This window comes from Ascaphus truei, chromosome 7 (genome assembly GCF_040206685.1).
Source record: "Ascaphus truei isolate aAscTru1 chromosome 7, aAscTru1.hap1, whole genome shotgun sequence".
Classification (NCBI taxonomy): Eukaryota; Metazoa; Chordata; class Amphibia; order Anura; family Ascaphidae; genus Ascaphus; species Ascaphus truei.
Genome location: NC_134489.1, coordinates 101,037,988 through 101,052,818, shown reverse-complemented (window position 1 = coordinate 101,052,818; position 14,831 = coordinate 101,037,988). Strand labels below are relative to the sequence as shown.

The window sequence follows — 14,831 nt, the reverse complement described above, 5'->3', positions numbered from 1 at the left end:
AGGCGCGGAGTGTGGGAGAAGGAAAGGCCACCATAAGAGAGGGCAGCTTCCAGAGCAGAGTCAGACTGAGTGAGCCAGGTCTCAGTTATAGCAAAGAGAAGCAGGGAGTGAGAGAGAAAGAAGTCATGCACAGAGAGGAACTTGTTAGAGAGGGAGCGAGCATTCCAAAGGGCACAGGAGAAAGGGAGAGAGGAGGGAGGGTGGCAGGGGATGGGTATGAGGTTGGAGGGGTTAACACCAGAAGGAGTAGAAGTTGTATGTGGGAGGCGAGGACGAGAGCAAGTAGAAATAAAGCAGGGACCAGGATTGGGAGAGATATCCCCAGAAGCAAGGAGTAGAAGCATGGATAGAAAGAGGATGTGTGAGGATGATTTATAGGGGTGTGTTTTAGTGCAGGAGGTATAGCTGTGTGGTGACAGAGGACGCAGGTAAGAAAGGAGTTCATGTGAACTGAGAAGTGGGGAAGAAAGGAGAGATGGAGATATATGAATAGAGTTAGAGACATAAGGAGACTGGTGGAAGGAAGTGCATAATTTGAAAATAAGTGCGGTTGCAGCAAATATAAAAAATAAAGGCGGCATCACAGCAATAGTTAAGTGTTGAGATGTGCAGTCTAGGATAGATGATATCCTCTTTTCCAACGTAGATCAAAAGCAGGAATCAGAAGCAGTAGGTGATGTCCACTTTTCCACTTAATCACAAAACACAGTGTTTCTGCCATGATTGGGTTGCAGAGCTGACATTTTACAATTCCCCCATATGGCTCACGGGCACCCAGCCAGGACAAATACCTTTATTAAGGGCCTGGGTACCCCTTCACCGTCACACCCCCCTCCCTTCCCTTCTGACACTCCCCCCTCTTACACTCACCCACTCTCTCTCTTCCCCTCCCACACCCCGCTGCTCTCTTCCCTGTCTCTCTTCCCCTCTGACACTCCCCAGTCTCTTTTCCCCTCTCTCTCTCTTCCTCTCTGACGCTCCCCCCTCTCTTCCCATCCTCCACTCCCCCCTCCTCTCTCTTCCCCTCCTCCACTCCCCCCTCTCACACTTACACACACACATACACACACCTACCTTTACTCCCATACTACGCTGCTCCCTCCTCTGGTCGAACCCAACTTCCGGTCTGACCGTAGGAGTGAGGTGATTGAAGTGAATGTCGGAGAGCCGCCACCATGCCACTGCTTGGGATCCGGGGAGATGCTGAGCCACAGGGTCTGCAACAGTTGGGACAGTTGTCCCAGCCCTGCCCCCCTCCCACCCTGTTGGCCACGGAACTCTTGAGGTGTGCCCATGGAACTCTTGAGGTGTGCCCAGGGAATCCTTGAGGTGTGCCCACAGAACCCTTGAGGTGAGCCCAGGGAACCCTTGAGGTGAGCCCAGGGAACTCTTGAGGTGTGCCCATGGAACTCTTGAGGTGTGCCCAGGGAATCCTTGAGGTGTGCCCAGGGAATCCTTGAGGTGTGCCCACAGAACCCTTGAGGTGAGCCCAGGGAACCTTTGATGTGTACCCATAGAACCTTGAGGGGTGCCCGTGGAAACCATTGGTGAAAATTACTTATCTAGGTGATTGTTAGCAGTGGTTTTCAATCAATATAAATCTGTCGAATAAACAATGATCACGATTCTTCTGTGTTGTATTCATATATTTAGGATACAAGCTATTCTAAGTAGGTTCTATAACTTACTGCTTAAAACGCTGTAATATTGACCGCCGGGTAAATTGTGTTCAGTGAGGTGCAAAAGAGATCGGTAATCATTGACAGTGTTGTGGGGGCAACTGAGGAATTATATACTCCCGTTATAGGCTCCTAACAGAGTTGGTAGGGGCTAATACGTTAAGGGAAGGCAAACATGTTTGGGATAGAAATAAGGTTATCCAGAATACAATGGAAAGTCAATGATCAAATAGGGTAGGGGTGCGCAAACTGGGGGTGCAGATTTTTCAGGGGGTGCGTGGCGGTTGCAGAGGTCCTGCGCTCCTCCACCAAGGCATTTCAATTCCTTCCCGAGGGATCACGTGAGGCCTCTGCAATGTCCCTTACCTTGCCTTCGGCGATGCATTGCCATGGCAACGTGATGTCATGTGATCCCGCTGCATCATTTGACGCCGAAGACAAGGTAAGGAGGGGGGCATGAGCAGGGGGGGGGGGAGCGCAGCTGAAAATAAGGTCTGGGGTTTAACAGCAGTTGGGAAAATGGGCAGGCATGGTGGGCTAAGTGGGTACAATCTGGAAAGGGTTCAACCCAGCGTCTTGTCCTGGCTCAAATGTCCTGCCATAGGAATGTGCACTGTATACCCCACACACATTAGGCTGCGCTTATAGTGCCGTCGCCGGCAACGGTGATGTCACGCTGCGGTCGCTGGAAAAATCAAACTGACTTGACTTCCAGCAATCGCGCCCAAGCCGTCACTCCGTCGCATCGCTTCTACTATAAGCGCACGCGAAAGGCGTCAATACATTTGTTTTGCCGCGACGTTTCATTGCCGGCACTATAAGCGCAGCCTTAGGGTCAATAACTGGAACCAGATCTTTGTGAATATATGTTCGGTCCGCTCTGGTGACCACTTATCCAGAAGCATACAGCTCATTTATCCAGTCTGGGACTAGTATTGGCGATCGGGGCTTAGACTGGCGAATTACTCATTCTGAGCACTTCCAGCAATGGGGTCCAAGTCCAGGAAAAGCTGAATCCTTCCTCAGCTGGGGGCTCCTATCTGCCTGAGGTTTAGTAGATGGCAGGATTGGACTGGATACATTCTTATGGGCGCTCATGCCTCCTGTTGGTTGGCTCTCCAGACAGAAAATGTGCACCCATGCACAATGCCACTGTTCTACTCTCTTTGCAATGCTCTATCCCACTTCAAACACCAACTGTAACTGAGTGTATTCAAGGTTGTGTTGTAGATGCAGTGGCCTAAAATGAGCTTCTCTTCAGAGCAGCCTTTATTGCAGCACAAACATATTTACAAAACTCAAAAACTAAAAATAAAATGATGCGGCTTGTGTTACCTTGCATGTCCTGCCTAAATAATCTGTCTGAGCCTTACTCACATCAGTGGTTTCCAGTCCTCTCTAGATCTATAATCAGTTTGGCAGAGTTTCCCTAGGCATTCTCTCTCAAGGGTTGATCACTCTGTGCTGTTCTCTGTCTTTTTATGCCAGTGCCTAATCAGCACTCACTGCAGTACGCTTGTGCTGTGCTCCCAACAGCCCAGCACCCTGCCAATTAACCCCCTCACTGCCACACTCCTACTATTCTCTATATATATATATATATATACGCCCTCAATGGGTGATCTCATTAATACCTTTGGCTTCACCTATCTCTATGCTAATGACATAACTATATCCACCTGCACCTGACCTTACACCGGCAGTCCAATCACAGATTTCGGATCAGCAATCTCTGCCTGGATGGCCCTCTGTTGCCACAATCTAAGACATATCTAGCTTCTCCTACTCTATCCCCAACCAGGCCCCATTGTTCCCTTCTCCATTACAGTCAGTAACACCCCTTTGCAGTGTGCTGTCTCTGAGTCACATTCAACTCCTCCCTCCCTTTCTCCCCTCATATAAATGCTACTACTAAATCGTGACGTTTCTTTCTCCACGACATTGCTAAGATACGCCTCTTCCTCTGTTCCTTGACTACTACAACACTAATGCGTGCCCTCACTCTCTCCCGTATTGACTACTGCAACATTCTTTAGTCTGGCCATCCTGTCTCACACATGTCTCTATCTATTCAAAATGCTGCAGCTCAAATGATCTCCTGCTCTTTGAGACGTGTATCTGCTTCTGACCTCCTGAAATATCTCAGCTGGCTTCCTGTTTATCTAAACTACTACATTCTCCTCATTTCCTGTAAGGCTGTATCTCAGCTCTGATCTCTAATTACACCCCTACTCTGCTCCTACGCTCCATCCAAGGGTATCTCATCTTTGCACCTTTTACTTCTGCAGCTCTCTCCAATCTTACCCATGTTTCACTCATCTCTACCTACTTATGGGCTTCTCTTCCACTTAGCATCCGTTCAGCACCTTCCCTTTCCATCTCTCATCTCATAACTACTCACTCTATACACACCTGACCTCCCTGACTTTACTTTTAATTAATGCCTTTTTATGCCTACTGCGTGTGTAAATCTTTTAGATTGTAAGTTCTTCCGGGCAGAGTCTCCCTTTGCCTTATGTTACCATTTACTTGATGCTATTATTCCCATGGTTTGTACTTTGTTTTCCCTGTATTGTTATATGCTGTAAAGTGCCGCATACACTGTTTGTGCTACATAAATCAAATGATACAATATACAAATTGGAGCTGTGGGTAACAGAACAAGTAGTAGTACTGTGTACCCCCCGTTACAATCACACTTCCATCCCTGCCTCTACCCATTATTTATGACAAAACTGAAATAACTGAAAGATATATGTAAATTTCCAACAGGGGGATTTTGGGGGAAAATAAAGGAGATTGCATTATATTCCTTTCCACTCGGATGAATTAACTTTTATCATGAACATAGCAGACAATGATGCATCTTATGTTCCCCACTTTACGCTCCTCCCTCTCCTCTCTCAGCTCTACTCCAGACCCTCACAATCTCTGTCAGGAACTACAACTCCGCCCTGTCCTCCTCTCTTGATCTACATGCCCCACTTTCTCTCTGCCGTTCTCGCCCTTCTAACCCCAGACCCTGGCTACATTCCCACACGCGCATGCTGCGATCCTACACTCGTTCCTCTGAACGCCTCTGGAGGAAATCTCACACGCTCGCAGACTTCCTTCACTACAAATTTAAGCTGTCCTGTTTCAACTCTGCCCTCTCTCAGGTTAATGAATTAATAGTAGGTGAACCCCGCTACTGCTAGTTTAAACAAGATATGTATAGGGGTAAGGTGCTGAGGGTAGTGAATCAGTAGAACAGCGGAGATGCACTCCAATTTCTGGATTATATATGTGTGTCCTTCCTTCTTGGATTTTAAATCCCATTATTTTAATTAGATAAACATTAAAGATATAGTTTTAATTAGTGTCATACTTCATTTAGGGTATTGAGTGCTTAAGTTAGGGTCCTTGCATCTCCGCTGTACTACTCTCTCAGGTTAAACAAACCTACTTTTCCCATAGGTTTAACGTCTCCCGCCTTAAACCTTTCTCACTGGCTGCCCCACACCTCTGGAATGCCCTTCCCCTCAACGAAGCATACAGGTAGCTCTGTGGCTGATACTATACACCTCATACATAAAGCTTGGTCCCCTGCAGACACACTTACCAGAACTCCCTCCTACTGTCTCTGTACATTCCACCGACTTACCGATTAGATTGTAAGCTCTTCGGGGCACGGACTCCTTTTCCTAAATGTCACTTTTGTGTCTGAAGCGCTTCTTCCCATTGTGTTATTTTGTATTATTTGTTATTTATATGATTGTCACGTGTATGACGGCTGTGATGCGCTATGTACATTAATGGTGCTATATAAATAAAGATATACATACATACCTACATACAGTATATACAGATACATACATACCTACATACAGTATATACAGATACATACATACCTACATACAGTATATACAGATACATACATACATACAGTATATAAAGATACATACATACATACAGTATATACAGTATATACATACATACAGTATATACTGATACATACATACATACATACAGTATATACAGATACATACATACATACCTACATACAGTATATACAGATACATACATACCTACATACAGTATATACTGATACATACATACATACATACATACATACATACAGTATATACAGATACATACATACATACATACAGTATATACAGTATATACATACATACAGTATATACTGATACATACATACATACATACAGTATATACAGATACATACATACATACCTACATACAGTATATACAGATACATACATACCTACATACAGTATATACTGATACATACATACATACATACATACATACAGTATATACTGATACATACATACATACATTAGAATTGGCCATCTTACACCTAGTCATTTACAGTTTTATGTTGCAGTTGTCAGAGACCTCCACTGGGAGGCGCCAATGTCCATCAAGTTACCTGCTATTAGCATGTAAAGAAAGAAGCTGCTAAGAGTCGAGTGAACTAAGAACCAGCTAACACTTTGGCAGTGAAAAGTTCCAGAGAAATGGCCCAACTTTTTCACAATTCGCTATTTCGCTTTTTCTTAAAGTGGGGAAAATAGCAGCCCATCGACTTTTTAAAAAAATGCAAGTTTCATCGAATTTCTAAAGCAAAATTACTGAAAATAAATCGGATGTGCAGTGCCCATTGAGTTTTTAGCGTTAACCTTGTGGCGAACCTTTGGATCGGGGCAAACTTTTTATGTCGAACTAAAAAGGGTGAAATTTGCAAAGTGCGGTTAGGTGTGCGACAAGTGTGCGCACCTGTACTTGCATGTACTGTATATTCGTATTAACTTGTTTACATGTGTAACCATATATATGTAGCCAAGAGCCCCTGGCTATAGCCTTCCACTGGCCTCAACACTATACATCCTGATAGGCCTAGCCTGCAGTTGCAACCTGGATGGGTACTATGTTGCCTTATCCAGGGGTAGGCCTATACTGGCAGTTGGAGTGCCATACCTGGGGAGGGTAGTGACTGGGACACATGTACAGTATGATGTAATGCCTGTCAGTACCTGGTCCTGCCCTGTTATGGAGCAGGGTTACAAGCCCTTCCCCCGGGTATAAAAGCTGACACTCCACCAAATTGAATAGGACTGAGCTGTGTGGTATGGTGCGATACCCTTTTCCCAGCAAGAGGGTAAAGGAGCTGAGGATGGGCTCTTGTGGCCTCAAGCCCCTGGGGTCTGCTCCAGGGAATGGAGATGATGCCATGCTGTCGTCTACCCAATAAACATGCCGTTGTACCAGCTATAATGTGTGGTCATTGTGAAGGAGAATTGCCTGTGGGGACCACCCTGCTTCCAGCAGGATCCTCATGGGATGGAGGCGCTGCACCCTGAGAAGGAAAAGCCTGCCCTGTTGCAGCGCTCCCACAAAACATCCGCGGAGCAACTCAGACCTCCTGTAACCAGCAGGTGAGCTACAGCACCAGGGAAACACCCATGTAGTGGCCAGATCTCCCGTGGCAGGGGGGGGGGAACAGGTGCTACATATGCAACACTTTACATAACATATATTTTAATACAGTGATCTCTAACACAGGAATAAGAGCACCAAACACAGAATACATTTAAAAAGATTAAGATATCTGGCAGCTTTCTATTTGTCTACCGGCTTCCAGAGAAGCTTTCCAACATCTCAGGGTCCTGCGTCGGTAACCCGGACCCTGAGCGCTGGGAAAGCTTGCCTTGTGTTATCTGCTTGCTGGTCCAATAAAAGGTATCAGACCCCCTACTCCCTCTCCCTCCTGTGTTACTACATGGAAGTAAGGACCAGCACGGCCCCCCCACCCTTCTTTGCATGATGACTCGTGGTATTATACCGTTTTCTCTCCCTTTCGTACGGATCTCAGCTGTCTTCCCGGCATATACACAAGCCCTCAGATTTACACGTGTTTTATTCCCAGGTGTTGGGGGTTGTAATACGCATCTCAAATACGGTCTAGGACAGCTCGCCACCGCCATTCAGCCTCCGCCGATCGGCCACCAGGATATTTAGCCGCCAGCAGTTTTGCCTCAAAGGTAAGCCCCTAACTGTAACCCCTTACCCTAACCTTAACCCCTTACCCTAATACCCCTAACCTTAACCCCTTTGCCTAATACCCTTAACCCCTTACCCTAATACCCCTAACCTTAACCCATTACCCTAATACCCCTAACCTTAACCCCTTACCCTAATAAAGACTGTTCATGGTCCCAAGGCTCAACAAAGTATCCGGCCGTTCCTCCTTCTCTTACCGTGCACCCCAAAACTGGAACAACCTACCAGAGACTCTCACATCCACCACCAGTTTACGTTCTTTCAAATCTAAGGCTGTCTCACATTTTAATCTGGTCTGTAACTGTTACATACGCCTATAATATATATTATCTTTAACTGTGCACGCAATGTCTTGTATATAATGTATCACCCTGTTCATTTATGTAACTGTATTTGTAAACATGTATTATTTGTCTTAACTCTGTGCCCAGGACATACTTGAAAACGAGAGGTAACTCTCAATGTATTACTTCCTGGTAAAATATTTTATAAATAAATAATACCCCTAACCTTAACCCCTTACCCTAATACCCCTAACCTTAACCCTTTACCCTAATACCCCTAACCCCTTACCCTAATACCCCTAACAATAACCCTTTCCACTAAAAACCCCTAACCTTAACCTTAAACCCCTAATAGGACCCCTTACTCTAAAACCCCTAAAGTTAACCCTAATACTAATAAACGCTAATGCACTCACCTTAGTGGTGGTGGCTAAATGGCGGCAGCGGGGTGGCAGTGGCAGGGTGGCAGAAGCGGGGTGCAGGACACACACAGCACGGGGGAGACACACAGCACGGGGGAGACACACAGCACGGGGGAGACACACACACAGCACGGGGGAGACACACACACAGCATGGGGGAGACACACACACAGCACAGAGTGACACACACACAGCACGGGGGAGAAACACACACAGCACGGGGAGACACACAGCACGGGGGAGACACACACACAGCATGGGGGAGACACACACACAGCACGGGGGAGACACACACAGCATGGGGGAGACACACAGCACGGGGGAGACACACACAGCACGGGGGAGACACACAGCACGGGAGAGACACACACAGCACGGGGGAGACACACACAGCACGGGGGAGACACACACAGCACGGGGGAGACACACACACAGCATGGGGGAGACACACACACAGCACGGGGGAGACACACAAAGCACGGGGGAGACACACACACAGCACGGGGTGAGACAAACACAGCACGGGGGAGACACACACAGCACGGGGGAGACACACAGCACGGGGGAGACACACACGGCACGGGGGAGACACACACACAGCACGGGGGAGACACACAGCACGGGGGAGACACACACGGCAAGGGGGAGACACACACGGCACGGGGGACACACACACACAGCGCGGGGGAGACACACACACATAACGGGGGAGACACACACAGCACGGGGGAGACACACACAGCACGGGGGAGACACACACAGCACGGGGGAAACACACACAGCACGGAGGAGACACACATCACAGGGGAGACACACACACAGCACGGGGAGACACACACAGCACAGGGGAGACACACAGCACGGGGGAGACACACACAGCACGGAGTGACACACACACAGCACGGGGGAGACACACAGCACGGGGGAGACACACAGCACGGGGGAGACACACACAGCACGGGGGAGACACACACAGCACGGGGGAGACACACACAGCACGGGGGAGACACACAGCACGGAGGAGACACACAGCACGGGGGAGACACACACACTGCACGGGGGAGACACACACACTGCACGGGGGAGACACACACAGCACGGGGGAGACACACAGCACGGGGGAGACACACACGGCACGGGGGAGACACACACAGCACGGGGGGGACACACACACAGCGCGGGGGAGACACACACACATAACGGGGGAGACACACACAGCACGGGGGAGACACACACAGCTCGGGGGAGACACACACAGCACGGGGGAAACACACACAGCACGGAGGAGACACACATCACAGGGGAGACACACACACAGCACGGGGAGACACACACAGCACAGGGGAGACACACAGCACGGGGGAGACACACACAGCACGGAGTGACACACACACAGCACGGGGGAGACACACAGCACGGGGGAGACACACAGCACGGGGGAGACACACACAGCACGGGGGAGACACACACAGCACGGGGGAGACACACACAGCACGGGGGAGACACACAGCACGGAGGAGACACACAGCACGGGGGAGACACACACACTGCACGGGGGAGACACACACACTGCACGGGGGAGACACACACAGCACGGGGGAGACACACACACAGCACGGGGGGAGACACACACACAGCACGGGGGAGAAACACACAGCACGGGGGAGACACACACACTGCATGGAGTGACACACACACACAGCATGGGGGAGACACACACACAGCACGGGGAGACACACACACAGCACGGGGAGACACACACACAGCACGGGGAGACACACACACAGCACGGGGAGACACACACACAGCACGGGGAGACACACACAGCACTGGGGAGACACACACAGCACGGGGGAGACACACACACAGCACGGGGGAGACACACACATAGCACGGGGGAGACACACACAGCACGGGGAAGACACACAGCACGAGGGAGACACACACAGCACGGGGGAGACACAGTACGGGGGAGACACACACAGCACAGGGGAGACACATAGCACGGGGGAGACACACAGCACGGGGGAGACACACAGCACGGGGGAGACACACACAGCACGGGGGAGACACACACAGCACGGGGTGAGACACACACAGCACGGGGTGAGACACACACACAGCACGGGGGAGACACACACAGCACGGGGGAGACACACACACAGCACGGGGTGAGACAAACACAGCACGTGGGAGACACACACAGCACGGGGGAGACACACAGCACGGGGGAGACACACACGGCACGGGGGAGACACACACACAGCACGGGGGAGACACACAGCACGGGGGAGACACACACGGCACGGGGGAGACACACACAGCACGGGGGGGACACACACACAGCACGGGGGAGACACACACACATAACGGGGGAGACACACACAGCACGGGGGAGACACACACAGCACGGGGGAGACACACACAGCACGGGGGAGACACACACAGCACGGGGGAGACACACACACAGCATGGGGGAGACACACACACAGCACGGGGGAAACACACACACAGCACGGGGGAGACACACACAGCACGGAGGAGACACACATCACAGGGGAGACACACACAGCACGGGGAGACACACACAGCACAGGGGAGACACACAGCACGGAGGAGACACACAGCACGGGGGAGACACACACAGCACGGAGTGACACACACACAGCACGGGGGAGACACACAGCACGGGGGAGACACACAGCACGGGGGAGACACACAGCACGGGGGAGACACACACAGCACGGGGGAGACACACACAGCACGGGGGAGACACACACAGCACGGGGGAGACACACAGCACGGAGGAGACACACAGCACGGGGGAGACACACACACTGCACGGGGGAGACACACAGCACGGGAGAGAGACACACAGCACGGGGGAGACACACACAGCACGGGAGAGAGACACACAGCACGGGAGAGATACACACACACGGGGGAGATACACACGCACACAGCACGGGGGAGATACACACGCACGGGGGAGATACACACGCACACAGCACGGGGGAGATACACACGCACGTGAGAGAAACACACACACAGCACGGGGGAGATACATACTCACGGGGGAGATACACACACAGCACGGGGGAGATACACACACAGCACGGGGGAGACACCCACACAGCACGGGGAAGACACACAGCACGGGGGAGACACACACCGCACGGGGGAGACGCACACACAGCACGGAGTGACATACACAGCACGGGGGAGACACACACACAGCACGGGGGAGACACACACAGCACGGGGGAGACAAACACACATTTAATATATATTAAATTTGCTGGTTGAAAACCAGATACAAATGACGTTAGCATGGGAAAGACACACAAATATTAAATATACATTGCATTTGTTGCTTTCATGCTGATATTTGTAACATGCATTTTATTAATAATACGAAGATAGATAGATACACAGAGATAGATGGATAGATACACAGAGATAGATAGATAGATAGATAGATAGATAGATAGAGCGATAGATAGATAGATAGATAGATAGATAGATAGATAGATAGATAGATAGATAGATAGATAGATAGATAGATAGATAGATAGATAGATAGATAGATACATATATTTATAGATAGATACACAGATATATAGATAGATATATAGATAGATACATATATATATATATATATATATATATATATATATATAGATACACAGATATATAGATAGATACACAGGTTTATAGATAGATACACAGATATATAGATAGATACACAGATATATATATATAGATACACAGATAGATTAGATTATACATACTTTATAGATATTTGAAAAAAGTCTTATTTCTTTCTTCTTGTTGAATAATCTTTGGCTACTGGAATCAGGATTATATCAGACTAGAGCACATAGCGGTTTCCTGGAATGTTTCAATACAGTGAGTATACCGGTTCTTATAAAGTAAATAACACTCATATCTCGCACACACACACACGTGCACACACGCACACACGCACACGCACCGTGGCTAGCCCACCTTCCACCACATCTATCATGTTTACACATCTGCTTGGCCGTGTAGCTGCTCTTACATACATGTACTGTATGTGGGTGGCGCCTGTTACTGTTGCCCTGGCCTCTTGTCTTTCCCTATTCCCCCACACATACTGCAGGTATGAAAAGGCAACTATACATTGGAAGACATCTCCCCCCTCCCGGAAATGTTCTGTCTATCAAGATCTGAAACGCGGGTTCTCATTATTCCTGTCATATTCACGCTTACTTACATATGTCATTGTACATTGTGCGTGCGCTCATTAAGTCGTGTTTTGCTATTGAAAACCTTTTAGAGCAGTGGTGGGCCACTCCAGTCCTCAAGATCCACCAGCCGGTCAGGTATTAAGGATATCCCTGCTTCAGCACAGGTGGCTCAATCAGAGGCCCACCCCTGCCTTAAGCCTTCCTTCCTGAAACCATTTCTTAAAGGGGTTCTCCGGCGCTGAAAAGCGTTCATTTTAGCTCCGGGGGCCGGGTCGCGTGCCTCTAAGGGGCTGCTGGTGGCAGGCCCGGCTGTGCACACAATATGATGGGTTAAAAGTGCCACATAGCACGGGCCATTGGAAGCCGCATTGTCATCCCTTAAGTCTTCCAGTTGGCCCGTGTGATGTGGGACCTTTAAATCTGCGTTAGATACCAGCATAACCTTCAGAGGTATATATATCGGGGGCAAGATGTCCCGGCAGCAGAAATTAACACGTTCAGCTCCAGAGACCCCCTGCTTCCCACCTGTATAATATTTTCTTTTATAAAGGGAAATGCATCTTTCTGAGTGTATCATGAGCAATTTTATGGTTGGAAGAGACCATCTATTGTTGTATTTCCAGGTCACTAACCTATATTGAACATCTCTTCCTCACCCTATTGCAGAATCTAACTGACCCTTAATAGGTTCCCCTATATCCTCAGAGGACCAATTGTTGCTAGACTAGTTGGTGCTAGTGTGGGGTTCAAGTTGTCCTCTACCATCACACCTGGAGTTCACCAGCTCCTCCCTCCAGCATGTCTGCCGTGAGCACCTGTGCACCATGCTGCTGTTTTTTTATTTCTACCAAAGAATCTCTGGGACATTACATCTGAGTCACCCTAAAGGCAACAGCCGAAGGGCTGTCAAAGGGTGTCACCATTTGCTGCCATTCTCTGATGTTACAGTTGCTCGATTATTGGTATTGGGCAAAGTATTGCAGATGCATATTGTCATGATAATGTCATAAAATATTGGGTATTTTTAATCCCTCTGGGGCTTAAGGGGTTAATGAGCTACAGTTTAGGAAAATACAAATATGTGTGGTGTCTTCAGAAATATCTGGGCTTCAAAAGGCTTGATTGAAGTTGGGTGTGAAAAGTACAGAGGGGGTTTGTTGTATGTTAACACCTCATTTGCAGGCCAAGTGTATATTGCTGGTAGAGACAGCTAGGCCCATGTCTTGAGCATTTGGTGTGAAATATAGCACCTGTGACAAACGTTCTCTACACAGGAGGCCCAGCTTCAAAGCATTTCTTGACAAGGGGTTTTATGGGGGCCAGGGGTGCGGCTACAGAAGGTATCAGAATGAGTGACCGTATTAAATATAAGAATATCATGAGATGTCCTCGGCTGAACATGCTAAAAGTTACATGTGTGTATCTGTGGGACCGAGTCGCAAATAATGATTACAGACACATGACGTCTAGCAGGTACTAAGAGACAGATATTAATATCTCTCAATTTTAGTATTACACGGTAATATTTAGTCTCATTGGGAGCATCATGCGTGCCGGAATGTATTAATATGTCTCGCGTGCCAGTAAGTTACTACTGAACTGAAGTTATGAAGTTATTTAGATAGGAAAAAACGTTTTTAAACATCCTGGGGTAGGAGAAGTTTTACTCTGAGGAAAACTGTCAACCTCACCACTGATTTATGAGAGGGGCTGGGTTTAGGTTGTGTTCAATGGGAAATAACTGTATTTAAGGCTGAGCAAGTGTGGTGGTGGGGGGGGAGATATCTACAGAGGAGTATTTTGAGACCAGATACGGGATATTTCAATGTTTCTTACCAGCGACCTCTCTGGGGAAAATCTATGTCATGTGGTGAAGAATAGATTTTCTTTTATGTTTATCATTTTATTTTAAGAAGCTGTTCTGCCTTATATTGTAATAACTGCATGTTTATTTTGTAATACCTTTTCTGTAATCTAAGCACTGTATTTTTATATATATTAAAACATTTAATAAGTAATGCTTTGGGCTCTGAATGAACTAATGCGCGCTCTGGAGAGAATAACTTACGAATTCGGGCATGTTACTACAACTGGTTTTGTGTTAGAGTGCATAGTTTTTCCTATAATAAACAGGGACCTGAGGCCCTGGCG

The 14,831-nt window shown here is 48.3% G+C and overlaps 1 protein-coding gene across 1 annotated transcript in view; it reads right to left on the bottom strand.

Moving 5' to 3' along the window:
* Positions 1–12,380, bottom strand: part of LOC142499812 (C-X-C chemokine receptor type 2-like) — a 32,744-nt gene extending 20,364 nt beyond the window's left edge. The window contains exon 1 of the mRNA XM_075609698.1: positions 12,240–12,380. The gene's annotated coding sequence lies outside the window, so the exon portion shown is untranslated. The remainder of the gene's footprint in view (positions 1–12,239) is intronic.
* Between the last annotated feature and the right edge of the window lie 2,451 nt (positions 12,381–14,831).